This window comes from Papaver somniferum, unplaced genomic scaffold (genome assembly GCF_003573695.1).
Source record: "Papaver somniferum cultivar HN1 unplaced genomic scaffold, ASM357369v1 unplaced-scaffold_104, whole genome shotgun sequence".
Classification (NCBI taxonomy): Eukaryota; Viridiplantae; Streptophyta; class Magnoliopsida; order Ranunculales; family Papaveraceae; genus Papaver; species Papaver somniferum.
Window position 1 is genome coordinate 1,598,254 of NW_020619270.1, and position 17,604 is coordinate 1,615,857.

Genomic DNA, 17,604 nt, shown 5'->3' on the forward strand with positions numbered 1-17,604 from the left:
CAAAAGGGATAGAGATACAAAACCGATGGGTTTCCTCCCATTTAGCGCTTAGTTTAATGTCCTCAACCCGACTTGGTATTCCGTCAATTACTCCTCCAGAGGGAGATAATCATGAAATTCTTGCACATCCATATCCACATAAGCAATGCTTTCATAATATGGCTTCAATCTATGGCCTTTCACCTTTAAATTTGTTCCATCTCTAAGACTAGAAATTTCAACTGCGCCATGAGAATAAACATTAGTAACAAAATATGGTCCAATCCATCTGGACCTTAGCTTACCAGGAAATAATTTAAGACGAGAATAAAATAAAAGAACTTTTTGCCATACAACAAAATTCTTTCGAGAAATCATCTTGTCATGGAAAAGTTTCGTCTTTTCCTTGTATATACGAGAACTCTCGTAAGCATCATTACGTATTTCCTCTAGCTCATTGAGTTGTAACTTCCTTTGTTTCACCGCATTGTCATAATCCATGTTGCACATCTTTATCGCCCTATATGCCTTATGTTCAAGTTCAACCGGAAGATGACAAGCTTTTCCATAAACCAACGATATGGAGACATACCAATCGGTGTTTTGTACGTCGTTCTATATGTACATAATGCATCATTAAGCCTATAACTCCAATCTTTCCGTGTAGTGTTTACGGTTTTCTCAAGAATGGATTTAATCTCACGGTTTGAGATTTCGGCTTGTCCACTAGTCTGTGGGTGGTATGGCGTACCAACCTTGTGTGTTATGTTGTACTTCTTGAGTAGAGCATGAAAGGATTTCTGAAAATGCGAACCTCCGTCACTGATAACCAATATTGGTGTACCATTCTAGAGAAAATATATTCCTTCACAAACTCACAAACAACTTAAGAATCATTAGTAGGGGTGGCTTTAGCTTCCACCCATTTCGAAACATAATCCACAACAAGAAGTATATAAAATTTTCCATTAGAATTGACAAAAGGACCCATAAAATCAATTCCCCACACATCAAATACTTCAACAACAAGAATTGGCGTGAGTGGCATTTGATTTCGAGCACCTAGATTGCTCGTTCTTTGACATCTATCACAAGATTTGCAAAAAATATATGCATGTTCAAATAGGGTAGGCCAATAAAAGCCACTTTCAAGTACTTTAAAAGCGGTACGTTTAGAACCAAAGTGACCACCACATGCATACGTATGACAAAAAGTAAGAATAGAATGAAATTCAGAATTAGGTACGCACCTGCGGATGATTTGATCAGAACCGTATTTCCACAAGTAGGGCTCATCCCATGCATACTGCTTGGCTATTTTCTTAAGCTTAAGCTTTTGAAAATTAGACATTGTACTAGGTACTTGTCTAGTAACCAAGTAGTTCACTATATCCGCGTACCAAGGTGTTGAATCTTCGATTGAGAAAAGTTGTTCGTCTAGAAACCGATCTTGTAAAGGAAGTTCTTCTTCGGAAACAACAAGTCTACTAAGGTGATCAGCAACAGTATTTTCAACACCTCTTTTATCCTTTATTTCATAATCAAATTCTTGCAATAGTAGAATCCACCATATAAGTCTTGGCTTAGCTTCTTTCTTCTTTAGTAGGTACCTAAGTGCTGCATGATCAGAATATAAAACCACTTTTGAACCCACTAAATATGATCTAAATTTTTCTAGTGCAAATACTATAGCCAAAAATTCTTTCTCAGTGGTAGAATAGTTGATTTTTGCATCGTTTAGGGTCCTAGATGCATAATAAATCACATGAGACAGCTTATCTACTCTTTGACCCAAAACGGCTCCAACTGCATAGTCACATGCATCACACATTAATTCAATTTATCAACAATTCTTTCAATTTATCAAAGGCATCCATGCACTCCTTGTTGAAGTCAAAATAACCTCTTTTTGCAATAATCTGCACATCGGCATTGAGATTTTGGAGAAATCCCTGATAAACCTCCTGTAAAAACCTGCATGACCAAGAAAAGAACAAATTTCCCTCACCGAAGTGGGATATTGTAAGTTTATTATTAAGTCTATCTTTGCTTTGTCAACTTCAAGCCCTCGAGAGGACACAATGTGACCAAGCACTATGCCATGGTTTACCATAAAGTGACATTTCTCCCAATTAAGAACAAGATTAGTGTCTATGCATCTTTTAAGCACAAGTTCAAGATTTTGTAAACAAAAATCAAAGGAATCACCATAAACACTAAAATCATCCATAAATACCTCAAAAATGCGCTCCACATAGTCAGAAAATATACTGACCATACACCTCTGAAAAGTTGCAGGTGCATTGCAAAGACCAAACGCATTCGTCTATAGGAAAACGTACCAAAAGGACAAGTAAAAGTAGTCTTCTCCTGATCCTCCGGCGCAATAACAATCTGATTGTAGCTCGAATAACCGTCTAAAAAGCAATAATGTGAGTGTCCAGCTAACCAATCTAACATCTGATCAATGAAAGGCAAAGGAAAGTGATCCTTTCGGGTTGCTGTATTAAGCTTTCTGTAGTCTATGCATACTCTCCATCCTGTTTGAACTCTTGTAGGAACAAGTTCATCATCTTGATTTCTAACAACAGTGGCACCTGATTTCTTAGGCACCACTTGAACCGGGCTAACCCATTTGTTGTCAGAAATCTGGTAAATCATCCCCACACTTAGTAATTTGAGGATCTCTTTCTTAACGACCTCCATCATTGGGGGGTTAAGCCTACGCTGAGCATCACGTACAGGCTTAAATAATCCTCCATTAGGATTCTATGCATGCACATGGATGGACTAATGCCTTTGATGTCAGCAATTTTCCAACCAATAGACGTTTTGTGCTCTTTCAGAACCCTAAGTAGACGTTCTTCTTATATTGGTGTGAGTTTCTTTGCAATAATCACTGGAAGTTCTTATTTATCACCCAAGTATTGGGTGGTCTAACAACACCACCCAATATTGACAACGTTATACCATCCTCTAAGAGCAGTGCTCTAACGTTATACAGTGTTGTAATATAAACTCTCATACGTTATACAACCTTTGGGATCATTGGAGTACTTGGAAGTGACGAAGATTTCGAGGAATGTTGAAGATTAGACATGTGGAATAGGAGCAACTAAAGTTTCATTATCTTTTTTGTATTCCATATGTATTGATAGTTTTATCACTAAAATTGACAAAGGGGGAGATTGTTAGAGCACTGCCCGGTCAAACTCGCATGCGTTTCTATCTCAAGCATGTTTGTAAATGTTAGTGATCAAAACTATAAGTCTTGATTTCTAGTCTCTTATAGCTAAGTCTCGGAGGTTGAGCTCAAGGACTTCATGGTGATTCATCATACAAGTAGAAGATCTACACAAGGAACCGGTGGAACTTCTCGACAAAAAGGTATGTGGAGACTTGAACTTATCTGTCACTCAAAAGTCTATCTATTCTATTTGAAAAAGCGGGGGTCTAACAACACCACCCAATATTTCTCTTAGCAATATGTATGGACTAACTCCGAAATACTTTGTTAGAGAATCAACTAGACAGTCAGACTCAATCCAGATAAAAGTATCTCAAGGAGTTAATATCTCTCTCTTGATTTGATTTTTACTCAAGCTAAAAACAATAGCGAGTCTTTATCAAATATAAGGATTAACTTGGACGGTACCAAAGACCAATGTCCAAGTGTTAACCAATGAAATCAACAACCACAAGGTCGGATCTCTAATCGATTAAACTTTAACGCACAACCTGTATTATTTCAATTATAAAGATAAACAATATAATGCGGAAAATGAAATAACACAGACACCAGAAATTTTGTTAACGAAGAAACCGCAAATGTAGAAAAACCCCGGGACCTAGTCCAGATTGAATACACACTGTATTAAGCCGCTACAGACACTAGCCTACTCCAAGCTAACTTCGGACTGGACTATAGTTGAACCCCAATCAGTCTCCCACTAATTCAAGGTACAATTGTACTCCTGTGCCTCTGATCCCAACAGGATACTGCGCACTTGATTCCCTTAGCTGATCTTACCCACAACCAAGAGTTGCTGCAACCCAAATTCACAGACTTGATAATAAAAAAATCTGTCTCATACAGAAAAGTCTATCAAAGGATAAATTTGTCTCCCACAGAAAAATCCTAGGTTTTTGTTCCGTCTTAAGATATGAAATCAAGGTGAACAAGAACCAATTGATAATCCGGTCTTATATTCCCGAAGAACAGCCTAGATTAATCAATCACCTCTCTACAATCCTTCCTGATTACACATGCGGTTTGTCGAGGAATCACAAACAGTGAGACGAAGATGTTTGTGACTTCTTTATCTTTCCTATCGGAGAACTCTCACGATCTTCAGCCAATCAATAGATTGTACTCTAACGATAGAATATGCAAGATCAGATCACACAACTACGATAAAAGTAGTACCCGTCTGGCTTCACAATCCCAATGAAGTCTTTAATTCGTTAACCTGGTTTTAGAGAAGAAAACCAAAGGTTAGAGGAGAATAGACTCTAGCGAGAGCACTAGTATGACACAGACGTGTGGGGATTAGTTTTTCCCAATGCTAGATGTCTCCTATATAAAGTCTTCAAATCAGGGTTTTTCCTTAGTTACAAAGCAATCTATATTCACCGTTAGATGAAAACCTGATTTAGATTCAAGCTAATATTTCTCAACCGTTAGATCGAAAACTTAGCTTTTCACACACACTTGAGATATACGTTTACTGGGTTTGTGAAAACCGTGCCCAAACGTGTACGTGTATGTTGGTTCAACATAGTAACCCAAAAGGTTAACCATATGAGCATTTCATATTAACCTTGTTCTTCTTCACCATAACTAGTTTAATTGACTCAAATGAACTAGTTAGAGAGTTGTTCAATTGCTATGAGATCTTATGTAACTACACAAGACACAATTGAAACAAAGATGATTCGATTCGATTGAATCGGCTCATGAACTTTATAGCCACGGTTTGCATAAAGCATTCCTTAGTAATTTAAGATTCATGTTCAGAGCACATCTTTAGATCATAACCCACTCAAGTACGCAAGCAAGTTCGCGGACTTAAGGCAACCGGTAGAGTTTCCAAACTCAACAGAAAATCTCGGCAAGGAGACTTCCGCCAGTTTGCGGACTAGGTTCGCGGAATGAGTTCGCGGACTAAACACGCAAACGAGTTTTTGGAAAATCCCAGCAGAAATTCTCGGCAAGAGAACTTCTGTCAGTTCGCGGACTTGGCAAAGCCAATTCCTCCGGTTTCTCTCAATCAACAAAGTTCGCAAACTTCGGATTAAGGAATAAGATTTAAACACATATGTGTTACCACACAGTGCTTATATCCATCATTGGTTATATTGACCTAAACTCTCATTCCAACCATTGAAACATTCTTAGAGGACGTTATATAGTTGTTACACTATTTCTCGTCAAAGTGATTGAAACAATATGACTTTCGTCATTAGGTGAAGATAAACCCGATCAAAGCGAAACGCTTTACCAACACATGATTTCGAGATATAGATAGGCGAGATATACTCGGTTCGAAATATCAAATGTGTATGATCCAGTCTATATAGCATACGACTTTTGTCTCATAAGAAGTAGGAGATAGAAGAGATATACTTTTAAGTGATAGATAAGTTCAAGTTTCCACATACCTTTTTGTTGATGAAGTTCCACGGTTCCTTGATTAGATCTTCGTCGTTGTATGATGAATCGCCATGAAGTCCTTGAGCTCAACTACACTTTTCTATCCTATCCGAGACTTAGCTATGTAGGCTAGAAATCAAGACTCATAGTTTTGATCACTAACATTGAAAAACATGCTTGATATAGCAACGCATGCGAGGTCGACCGAGCTATGCTCTAACAATCTCCCTCTTTGTCAATTTTAGTGACAAAACTATTAATACATATGTAATACAAAAAAGATAAACTTTAGTGGCTCCTATTCCATAGTCTAATCTTCAACATTCCTTGAAATCTTCTTCCTTCCAAGTACTCCAATGATCCCAAAGGTTGTAAGTTTAGCATCACCGTTGTTGAAGATTCGTAGCTATAACTATGAGAGAAATCGATATTCTCGAACATCATTATACAGTGACATAGTATTATTATGTAACATCAAAGTACAATTGCATCACGACTTTAACACTAATACTACGGTGATATGTATCACTCCCCCTTAGTCAATACTCCATCTCACATGGAAACCACTCCCCCCTTACACAATGATCCAAAAACCATATGTATATGTAGTAGAACTACACATTAATTCTCCCCCTTTTTGTCAATAAAATTGGCAAAGGTACAAGAACGGGATCCTAATGAAATTTCCGAGAAGAGACGTTTCATAGACTAAAAGAAAAAATACATACCAACTTAATTTAGATGCAATCATAAAGCCGAAGCTAAATGCATTCATCAAGGAGTTTTAAGATACAAGATAACCCCTATAAAATTCCACAGCCGCACACCCCGCAAGATATTACCATTAAGCACAAGTTCAAAAGAACTCTCCCCCATTTGATGTCATTCCCGAGAGAACAACAAGAGCGACCTTAATTTCTAAAGAAAAGAAGGATTTTTAATTGGACACCAAAAACCATAGGAATGATTTTCTCTATCCAAAACTCAATCAAATTAATCACAAGTAAACCCATGATTAATTTAATTAAAATACACAACTAAATCAAACCACAAAAGTGATCAATTTAATTGAAAGTGCTCAACATAAGTAAACTTACGGAGCTACGACTAAGGTAATCATACGGAGATGACTAACTTAATTGTTCACATACTCAACATAAGGAAAACCTTACGGAATATACGACTACATTAACCAATAGAAAATGATAAGTATAGCCGTTCATATACTCAACACAAGGATTTGTGGAATATATGAAACTCAACTAGACTAATTACAAGAGAACCCATAATTAATCTAATTGGAATACAAACAACCAAACTAATCACGAAAGTAATCAATTTAATTGTCAAAAGATTTGCTCAACAAAAGAAGACTTTCGGTGCAAATAACTAAATAACCAACCAAGATGATTAATTTAGTTCATAATGCTCAACATATAGCATCTTATGGAACAACCAACCAGACAATAAGAAAAATCGACTTAGTTGTATCGTGCTCAACATAGGACACACAATGGAGCCTTCACGGTAATACAAAAAGAATGGATCAATGAAGATCAATACCGTGGATAACATACAAGGATCTATTGTATTTTCCATCATAACGACATAATAGACTTTATCCTTGTCACACAAAAGATTTTATCCTATTTTCCATCAAATACATGATTGAATAGGCAAAACTTTTGTATTTGTCAAAAGTCCATTCGTCCTTTCATCAATACGAATACCAATTCATGAACGACTTTACTTTTGACAACATATGGGACCTTCAAGTTCACGGATGCAAACAATACATTCCCATAATCAAATTGCAATATCACAAAATCATAAAGATCAATATTGCAATAACATCATCCTCCAAATATTTTTAGAATTTAATAACTAATACACCTAAAAAATAACATAAGAAGATGAAAACAAAAATAGCTATGTGTAGTCACAATCATCGCTATTGAAAGCACTAGTTATTTTTCCAACTAAACCAAAAATAAGACATACTAGGAAACAATTCCTTTGAGAAATTATTTATGCCATCGGGACATAAGGTTCACGGAGATAAGTGTCAATACCCATGAACTGTCTTGGCTGAAGAGGTCGAATCAGGGTCCTCTGAATTTCCAAGGATTTAGACACGAAAGTCTTTATTTCATAAATCTCCCTTCTTATTTCCTTGAACTCATCAAGAACATCAGAAAACTTCTGAGAGTTAGAAGGAACAACCCTCGGTTTTCTTGTATTCCTTCTTTTTCTTTTCAGGGACTTAGAAACAGGAGATTTCTCTTTTTCCTTGATTGATGGCTTAACAATCATGTTGACATCCTTTCCATCTGATGACATAGTGCTTTGAGAACAGTTATGAACAACTGGATTTGTGTGATGGAATCACTTAACTCAACAAGCAGTCTTATAAAGGATATCAAACGGAAAAAGGAATGTAGGGTTCGAAACCTATTGACAGGTTTGCATACGCCCAACTCTAAAACCATATAAAGAGTAGAATTGTCGACAATAGCCCTTTTCTTTTATTTGATAGACAAAAATAACAAATCTAAGAAAAGAAGGAAAAAAAACTGTTCTGAAGCCTGGATCAGTACTCAATCTTGTCTCTTTTCGATCACGCACATGAGACAATATTTACCTAACAACACAATCAAGTTGTGTTGCGATGAACAACAATTTGTCCATATTTTTCCTCATGGGAGGAATCCTCTGATCTCTGTCTATCAAATTGATTTGACCATATTTTCTTTTCAAATGGTCTTATTCTATCCCTGGAAACCAACTTCTTAGACGAAGATAAGATCCTACATACCTCGGTGGTCTTCTGAGCAAGTTTCAGCTTTCTTGCTAATCGATCTTCTCTTCGTTGAAGTTTGCTTGCGCGCCTTATTTGGTGCTTTTATTTGTAAAACCTTGATAATTCATGTCCCTTCATCGAAAAACGAGCACGTCAATCTTGGATAGTATTCAGGCATCTGAGATGTGCAAGCAGCTAGACATACTGTTGATCCTAAAACATCACTGATAGGGTTTCTAGCTACCGCATTCAATGAATCTTCCAGCTTGATTGGGTTTCCTTCTTCTCTGAACCCATTGAGGTTGATATATGTATTGTTACAAGTATCAAAATCGATGTTTTCACAAAGAAGCCCAACACTTGATTTTCTATCTTCATCAGAATCATAGGTTTCAGACATTTCATCAAGTGTTACAGCTAGACCTTTGTTCCCAGTGTATTTTCTACGATTTGGGCATTCGTTAGAAAAATGGCCAAAACCTTTACACTTAAAGCACTAAGGCATGTCCTCGTCATCAGCCTCATCAACATCCCTGTTTTTAGGAGGTACGCGACCATGAGGTTTGTCTGATGACTTAAGTTTATCTCTTGAAAATCGTTTACTTCTCTTCTACAGAAGATCCCTAAACTGTCTTGTGATCAAGGAGACTGATTTGTCAAGATCTTCATCCGAAAAATCATCCTCAGACTGATCATCCTCATAGACATGAACACTTTTACATTTGAGAAGTAATTTGGTGTTCTTCTGTGCTTTAAAGGCAACATCCTTACCGACTTTGGATGTATACTCATGGTCAAAGATCTTTAGCTTTCCAACCAAGGTGTTTCTGGAAAGATTATCGAGGTTATTCCCCTCAACGATGGCATGCTTCTTAGACTCGTATCTAGATGGCAGCGATCTGAGAATTTTCATCATAATGTCCTTTTCAGGAATAGTCTTACCCAATGCAAAAGATGCATAAACAATTTCAGACACTTTGTGATTAAACTCATCAAATGACTCTTCATCTGCCATACGAAGGTTTTCCCAATCGGAATTAAGGTTTTGAATTCTAGCTTCCTTTTCACTGGAGTTACCTTCAAATACGCTTTCTAAGATATCCCAAGCATCTTTAGACCTAGTGAAATTAGACACATGGTGTTGAAGACTTGGGGCAATGACATGTATGATAGCATTTAACCCTTCAGAATTCTGCTTTGCAGCAAGAATATCGGCAACATTATATTCACCAATATTCTTGGGAACATTTACGTCTCCAACTGCAACAACAGGCGCATCATAACCATTGACAACATATACCCATGATTGAAAATCACGCGACTGGATGAAGGCTCGCATAACAATTTTCCACCATAAGTAATTAGAGTCATCGAAGACTGGTGGTACGTTAGTAGAGATAACACCTATGTCCATAGAGTCAGATTGCTACAAACACAGACTGATGAGGTCTTAGTATGTTTGCCTGCTCTGATACCAATTGAAAAAGCGGGGGTCTAACAACACCACCCAATATTTCGCTTAGCAATCTGTATGGACTAACTCCGAAATACTTTGCTAGAGAATCAACTAGACAGTCAGACTCAATCTAGATAAAAGTATCTCAAGGAGTTAATATCTCTCTCTTGATTTGATTTTTACTCAAGCTAAAAACAATAGCGAGTCTTTATCAAATACAAGGATTAACTTGGAAGGTACCAAAGACCAATGTCCAAGTGTTAATCAATGAAATCAACAACCACAAGGTCGGATCTCTAATCGATTAAACTTTAACGCCCAACCTGTATTATTTCAATTATAAAGATAAATAATATAATGTGGAAAATGAAATAACACGAACACCAGAAATTTTGTTAACGAGGAAACCGCAAATGCAGAAAAACCCCGGGACCTAGTCCAGATTGAATACACACTGTATTAAGCCGCTACAGACACTAGCCTACTCCAAGCTAACTTCGTACTGGACTATATTTGAACCCCAATCAGTCTCCCACTAATTCAAGGTACAGTTGTACTCCTACGCCTCTGATCCCAGCAGGATACTGCGCACTTGATTCCCTTAGATGATCTTACCCACAACCAAGAGTTGCTGCAACCCAAAATCACAGACTTGATAATAAACAAATATGTCTCACACAGAAAAGTCTATCAAAGGATAAATCTGTCTCCCACAGAAAAACCCTAGGTTTTTGTTCCGTCTTAAGATATGAAATCAAGGTGAACAGGAACCAATTGATAATCCGGTCTTATATTCCCGAAGAACAACCTAGATTAATCAATCACCTCTCTACAATCCTTCCTGACTACACGGGCGGTTTGTCGAGGAATCACAAACACTGAGACGAAGATGTTTGTGACTTCTTTAGCTTGCCTATCGGAGAACTATCATGATCCAATCAATAGATTGTACTCGTACGATAGAAGATGCAAGATCAGATCACACAACTACGATAAAAGTAGTATCGGTCTGCCTTCACAATCCCACTGAAGTCTTTAAGTCGTTAACCTGGTTTTAGAGAAGAAAACCAAAGGTTACAGGAGAATCTAATCTAGCGAGAGCACTAGTATCACACAAACGTGTGGGGATTAGTTTTGCCCAATGCTAGATGTCTCATATATATAGTCTTCAAATCAGGGTTTTGCCTTAGTTACAAAGCAATCCATATTCACCGTTAGATGAAAACCTGATTTAGATTCAAGCTAATATTTCTCAACCGTTAGATCGAAAACTTAGCTTGTCACACACACTTGAGATATACGTTTATTGGGTTTGTGAAAACCGTGCCCAAACGTGTACGTGTATGTTGGTTCAACATAGTAACCCAAAAGGTTAACCATATGAGCATTTCATATTAACCTTGTTCTTCTTCACCATAACTAGTTCAATTGACTCAAATGAACTAGTTAGAGAGTTGTTCAATTGCTATGAGATCTTATGTAACTACACAAGACACAGTTGAAACAAAGATGATTAGATTCGATTGAATCGACTCATGAACTTTATAGCCACGGTTTGCATAAAGCATTCCTTAGTAATTTAAGATTCATGTCAGAGCACATCTTTAGATCATAACCCACTCACGTACGCAAGCAAGTTCACGGACTTAAGGCAACCGGCAGAGTTTTCCAAACTCATCAGAAAATCTCGGCAAGGAGACTTCCGCCAGTTCGCGGACTAGGTTTGCGGACTGAGTTCGCGGACTAGGTTTGCGGACTGAGTTCGCGGACTAAACGCAAACGAGTTTTTGGAAAATCCCAGCAGAAATTCTCGACAAGAGAACTTCCATCAGTTCGCGGACTGAGTTCGCAAACTGAGTTCACGGACTTGGCAAAGCCAATTCCTCCGGTTTCTCTCAATCAACAAAGTTCGCAAACTTCGGATTAGGGAATAGGACTTATGCACATATGTGTTACCACATAATGCTTGTATCCATCATTGGTTATATTGACCTAAACTCTCATTCCAACCATTGAAACATTCTTAGAGGACGTTATATAGTTGTTACACTATTTCTCGTCAAAGCGATTTTCAAAGTGATTAAAACAATATGACTTTCGTCATTAGGTGAAGATAAACCCGATCAAAGCGAAACGCTTTACCAACACATGATTTCGAGATATAGATAGGCGAGATATACTCGGTTCAAAATATCAAATGTGTATGATCTAGTCTATATATCATACGACTTTTGTCTCATAAGAAGTAGGAGATAAAAGAGATAGAATTTTGAGTGATAGATAAGTTCAAGTCTCCACATACCTTTTTGTTGATGAAGTTCCACGGTTCCTTGAGTAGATCTTCGTCGTTGTATGATGCATCGTCGTGAAGTCCTTGAGATCAACTATACTTTTCTATCCTAGTCCGAGACTTAGCTGTGTAGGCTAGAAATCAAGACTCATAGTTTTGATCACTAACATTGATAAACGTGCTTGATATAGCAATGCATGCGAGGTCGACTGAGCTATGCTCTAACACTATCTCCTACTCTTTGAGACAAAAGTCGTATGCTATATACATAGACTAGATCATACACATTTGGTATTTCGAGCCGAGTATACCTCGCCCATCTATATCTCGAAATATGTTATGGTAAGATTTTCGCTTCGACCAAGTTTATCTTTACCTAGTGATGAAAGTCATGAATGTTTCAGTCACTTTGAAAATTGCTTTGACGAGAAATAGTGTGACAATTATATAACGTCCTCTAAGAATGTTTCAATGATTGGAATGAGAGTTTAGATTACATAACCAATGGATTCCTTAAACCGAAGTTTTCGAACTTTGTTGATCAAGAGAACCGGAAGTATGGCAAGTGCCAAGTCCGCGAACTCAGTCCGCGAACTGCCGAAGTTCTCAAACCCGAGAATTTCTGCTGGAGTTGACAAACTACTTGCGTGAGCCAAGTCCGCGAACCCAGTCCGCGAACCGGCGTAGTTCTCGAACCCGAGAATTTCTGCTAGAGTTTGTAAACTGTATCCGATGTCTTAAGTCCGCGAACCTAGTCTGCGAACTTGAGAAGGTTATATATCTAAAGATGATTTCTGAACTTAATCTTAAAAGACTAAGGAATGCATTTGCAAACCATGGCTATTAAAGTTCATGAACCGATTCGAGTGAATCAAATCATCTTTGCTTCAATTGTGTCTTGTGTAGTTACATAAGATTTCCTTGCAATTGAACAACTCTCTTAACTAGTTCATTTGAGTCAATTGAACTAGTTATGGTGAAGAAGAACATGGTTGATATGAAACGCTCATATGGTTAACCTCTTTGGGTAGACTATTATTGAACCAACAATGTACACGTTTGGGTGCGGTTAACAAACCTAGAAAGCGTACAGTCAATTGTGTATGACAAGTTAAGTTTTCGATCTAACAGTTGAGAAATATTAGCTTGAATCTAAATCAGGTTTTCATCTAACGGTGAATATTGATTGCTTTGTAACTAAGGCAAAACCCTGATTTGAAAGGCTACATAAAAGAGACATTTAGCATTGAGAAAACTAATCCCCACACGTCCGTGTGATACTAGTTTCTCTGCTAGAGTCGATTCTCCTTTAACCTTTGGTTTTCTTCTTCTAAAACCAGGTTAACGACTTAAAGACTTCATTGGGAATGTGAAGCCAGACCGATATTACTTTTATCGTATTTATGTGATCTGATCTTGCATCTTCTATCATCACAGTACAATCATATTGATTGGCTTGAGATCGTGAGAGTTCTCCGATAGGCAAGATATAAAAACTAATCACAAACACCTTCGTCTCATCGTTTGTGATTCCACAACATCTTGTTTCGCTACCATACGATTAAGATTGAGGTGATTGATTAATCTAGGCTGTTCTCCGGGACTATACGACCGGATTATCAATTGGTTCCTGTTCACCTTGATTATTATCAAAAGACGGAACAAAAACTTTAGGGTTTTTCTGTGGGAGACAGATTTTTTTATTATTAAAGCCTGCGATTTTAGGTCGTAGCAACTCTTAGTTGTGGGTGAGATCAGCTAAGGGAATCAAATGCACAGTATCCTGCTGGGATCAGAGGCGTAGGGAGTACAACTGTACTTTGGATCAGTGGGAGACTCATTGGGGTTCAACTATAGTCCAGTCCGAAGTTAGCTTGGAGTAGGCTAGTGTCTGTAGCGGCTTAATACAGTGTGTATTCAATCTGGACTAGGTCCCGGGGTTTTTCTGCATTTGCGGTTTCCTCATTAACAAAATTCTGGAGTCTGTGTTATTTCTATTTCCGCATTATATTTGTTTATATAATTGAAATAATACAGGTTGTGCGTTTGAATCAATCAATTGGAAATCCGACCTTTGGTTGTTGATTGATATTGATTGATCCTTGGACATTGGTCTTTGGTAGCATCCAAGTTATTCCTTGTGTTTGATTATAGACTCTCTGATTTCTATTAGCTTGAGTAAATCAAAACAAGAGAGAGATATTATCTCCTTGAGATACTTTTACCTAGATTGAGTCTGACTGTCTAGTTGATTCTCTAGAAAGTGTTTCAGATTTAGTCCATACAGATTGCTAAGCGAAATATTGGGTGGTGTTGTTAGACCCCCCGCTTTTTCAGAGATATAACTCTTTGATATACTTTTTCTTAAGATTGACTCTGACTGTCTAGTTGATGCTCTTGAAAGTATATTGGAGTTGTTAGAGCATTGTTCGGTCGAACTCGCATGCGTTGCTATCTCAAGCATGTTTGTCAAGTTTAGTTGTCAAAACTATATGTCTTGATTTCTAGACTACTTATAGCTAAGTCTCGGTTTATGAAAGTTTAGTGTAGTTGAGCTCCAGACTCCATGGCGATCATCTTACGAAGACGAAGAACTACTCAAGGAACCAGTGGAACTTCATCCGACTAAAATTTATGTGGAGACTTGAACTTATCTATCACTCAAAAGTCTATCTACTCTATCTCCTACTCTTGAGACAAAGTCGTATAAGTATGAAAGTTTTCATACATACACATTTGCTATTTCGAGCCGAGTTTACTCGCCTATCGTTTTATCGAAATATGTGTTGGTAGGCTTTCGCTTTAACCACTTTTCATCTTTACCCGTGATGAAAGTCATGATGACGTTTCAATCTTGAAAATATCTTTGATGACGATAGTTGTGAATAACGACTGTTATAACATTATAGAAGAATGTTTCAGTGATTGAAATATAAAGTTGAGATTACGTAACCAACTATGGATATAAGCATATATAGTGTGTTCGCACATTAGTGTATAAATCCATGTGCTGGAAACCAAGTGTGTGCATATGTGTGCATACGGTATTGGTGAAGGAGACAGGTTGGTTCCAAAACTTCCGGTGGGTTTGTAAGTTTACAAACTGTTAAACCAGTCACCTTAGGTACGCGTACCCACGGAAGTTTTCGACCGAAAATTTCTGCTGAGTTTGTAAACTCAAATCCGGTAGATATGGTACACGTACACGTACACGTACCCGTACGCGTACCCAAGCTGGTTATATTTCTCAAATCGGAAGATCATGAACTTAAACAATAAATCAATAAGGAATTCAATCTTTGCAAACCGTGGCTATATTGTAGATGAATTGATTCAATTGCATCAAACCGATTTTGTTTCAATTGTGTGTATTCATAAAGACCTAAGCAATTGAACAACTCTTCAACTAGTTCTTATGAGTCACTTGAACTAGTTATGTGAAGAAAATGAATACGGTTAATATGGAAGTGTTCATATGGCTAACCATTGGTTAACTATTTGTGAACCAACTAAGTGTACACTTTTAGGTACGATTACTCAAACCTAAATGAAATACATTTCATTTGTGTGTGACAAGCTAAGTTTCGATCTAACGGTTGAAAGATATTAGCTTGGTTAAATCAGGTTTTTCATCTAACGGTGAATATTGAATGCTTTGTTACCAAGGTAAATTAGATTGCAAACCCTGATTTGAAAACTATATAAAGGAGACATCTAACAACTAGAAAACTAATCTCCACACCTCTTGTGTGATACTAGTTGGTTTTGCTAGAGTCGATTCTCATTTAACCTTAGGTTTCTTCTCGAGACCCTGTAGGTTAACGACTGAAAGACTTCATTGGGATTGTGAAACCAGATGAAACTACTTCTCTTGTAGGTGAGCGATCTGATCTTGCCATTTTCTATCGTACGAGTTCAATTGAATAATTGACTTGAGATTATATCTCCGATAGGGCAAGATAAAAAGAAATCACAAACATCTTCGTCTCATCGTTTGTGATTCCGCAATATCTAGTTTCGCTACCATACGATTTAGATTATTGTGAGGTGATTGATAATTCTAGTCTGTTCTTCGAGAATATAAGTCTGGGTTATCAATTGGTTCCTGTTCACCTTGATTTATCAAAAGACAGAACAAAATTCTTAGGTTTATCTGTGGGAGACGGATTTATCTATCATCATAGACTTTTCTGTATGATACAAATTTGTTTATTAAAGTCTTCGACTTTGGGTCGTAGCAACTCTTGGTTGTGGGTGAGATCAGCTAAGGGAATCAAGTGCGCAGTATCCTGCTGGGATCATAGACGTAAGGAGCGCAACTGTACCTTGAATCAGTGTGATATTGATTAGGGTTTAACTACAGTCCAGACCGAAGTTAGTTTGTAGTAGGCTAGTGTCTGTAGCGGCTTAATACAGTGTAGTGTTCAATTTGGACTAGGTCCCGGGGTTTTTCTGCATTTGTGGTTTCCTCGTTAACAAAATTTCTGGTGTCTGTGTTATTTCTATTCCGCATTATATTTTGTTATATAATTGAAATATCACAGGTTGTTCGTTAAGATCAATCAATTAGAATATCCAACCTTTGGTTATTGATTTAAATTGATTGACACTTGGATATTGGTCTTTGGTACCATCCAAGTTTATCTCTCTAGTATTTGATAAAGACTCGCAGATTTTCATTTGCTTGAGTATAGATCAAATCGAGAGATTGAGATATTAACTCTTTGATATACTTTTATCTAGATTGAGTCTGACTGTCTAGTTGATTCTCTAGAAAGTATATTGGAGTTAGTCTATACAGATTGCTAATCGAAATATTGGGGGAGGTTGTTAGACCCCCACTTTTTCAATTGGTATCGGATCAGGTAAACACGTTAAAGACCTTATAAGTCTGTGTTTGTAGCGATCTGATTATGGACGTGTCTATCTCTAATAACGTACCGGTTCAGAAATTACCAGATGATTCTAAAAGCTTGGATTCACCTGAGAGAACTGTCACATCTAAGTCAATATCTAAACATTCTCTTGATGTAAAAACTGTTGATTGGGAAACTCTCCTAGAAGAACAGTTGGATGAACTTTCTGATGAAGGTGATTCAGATATTGATAGAGATGTTGACGAGGAAGTCTTAGAGTATGTTAAGTTTTTGGATTCGTGGAATATGAAGAAGATTACAACTTCTCATGTCTTACCTCTTCTGACTCCTCTATGTCGAGAAAACAAGAAATTGAGAAGATGTTACGTATGTGTTTATTTTTCGCATCGTTCTAACGAATCGATCCTCAAGGATTCTGAGGAAAACCTACGTATAAAGTCACTTGAATGTGATAATCTTTACCAAAAGTACTTTTTGTTGGAAGAGAAACCTACAGAATCTGAAGCAAGGTTTAACTCTCAACAAATTAGTTTTGATGACAGAGAAAGT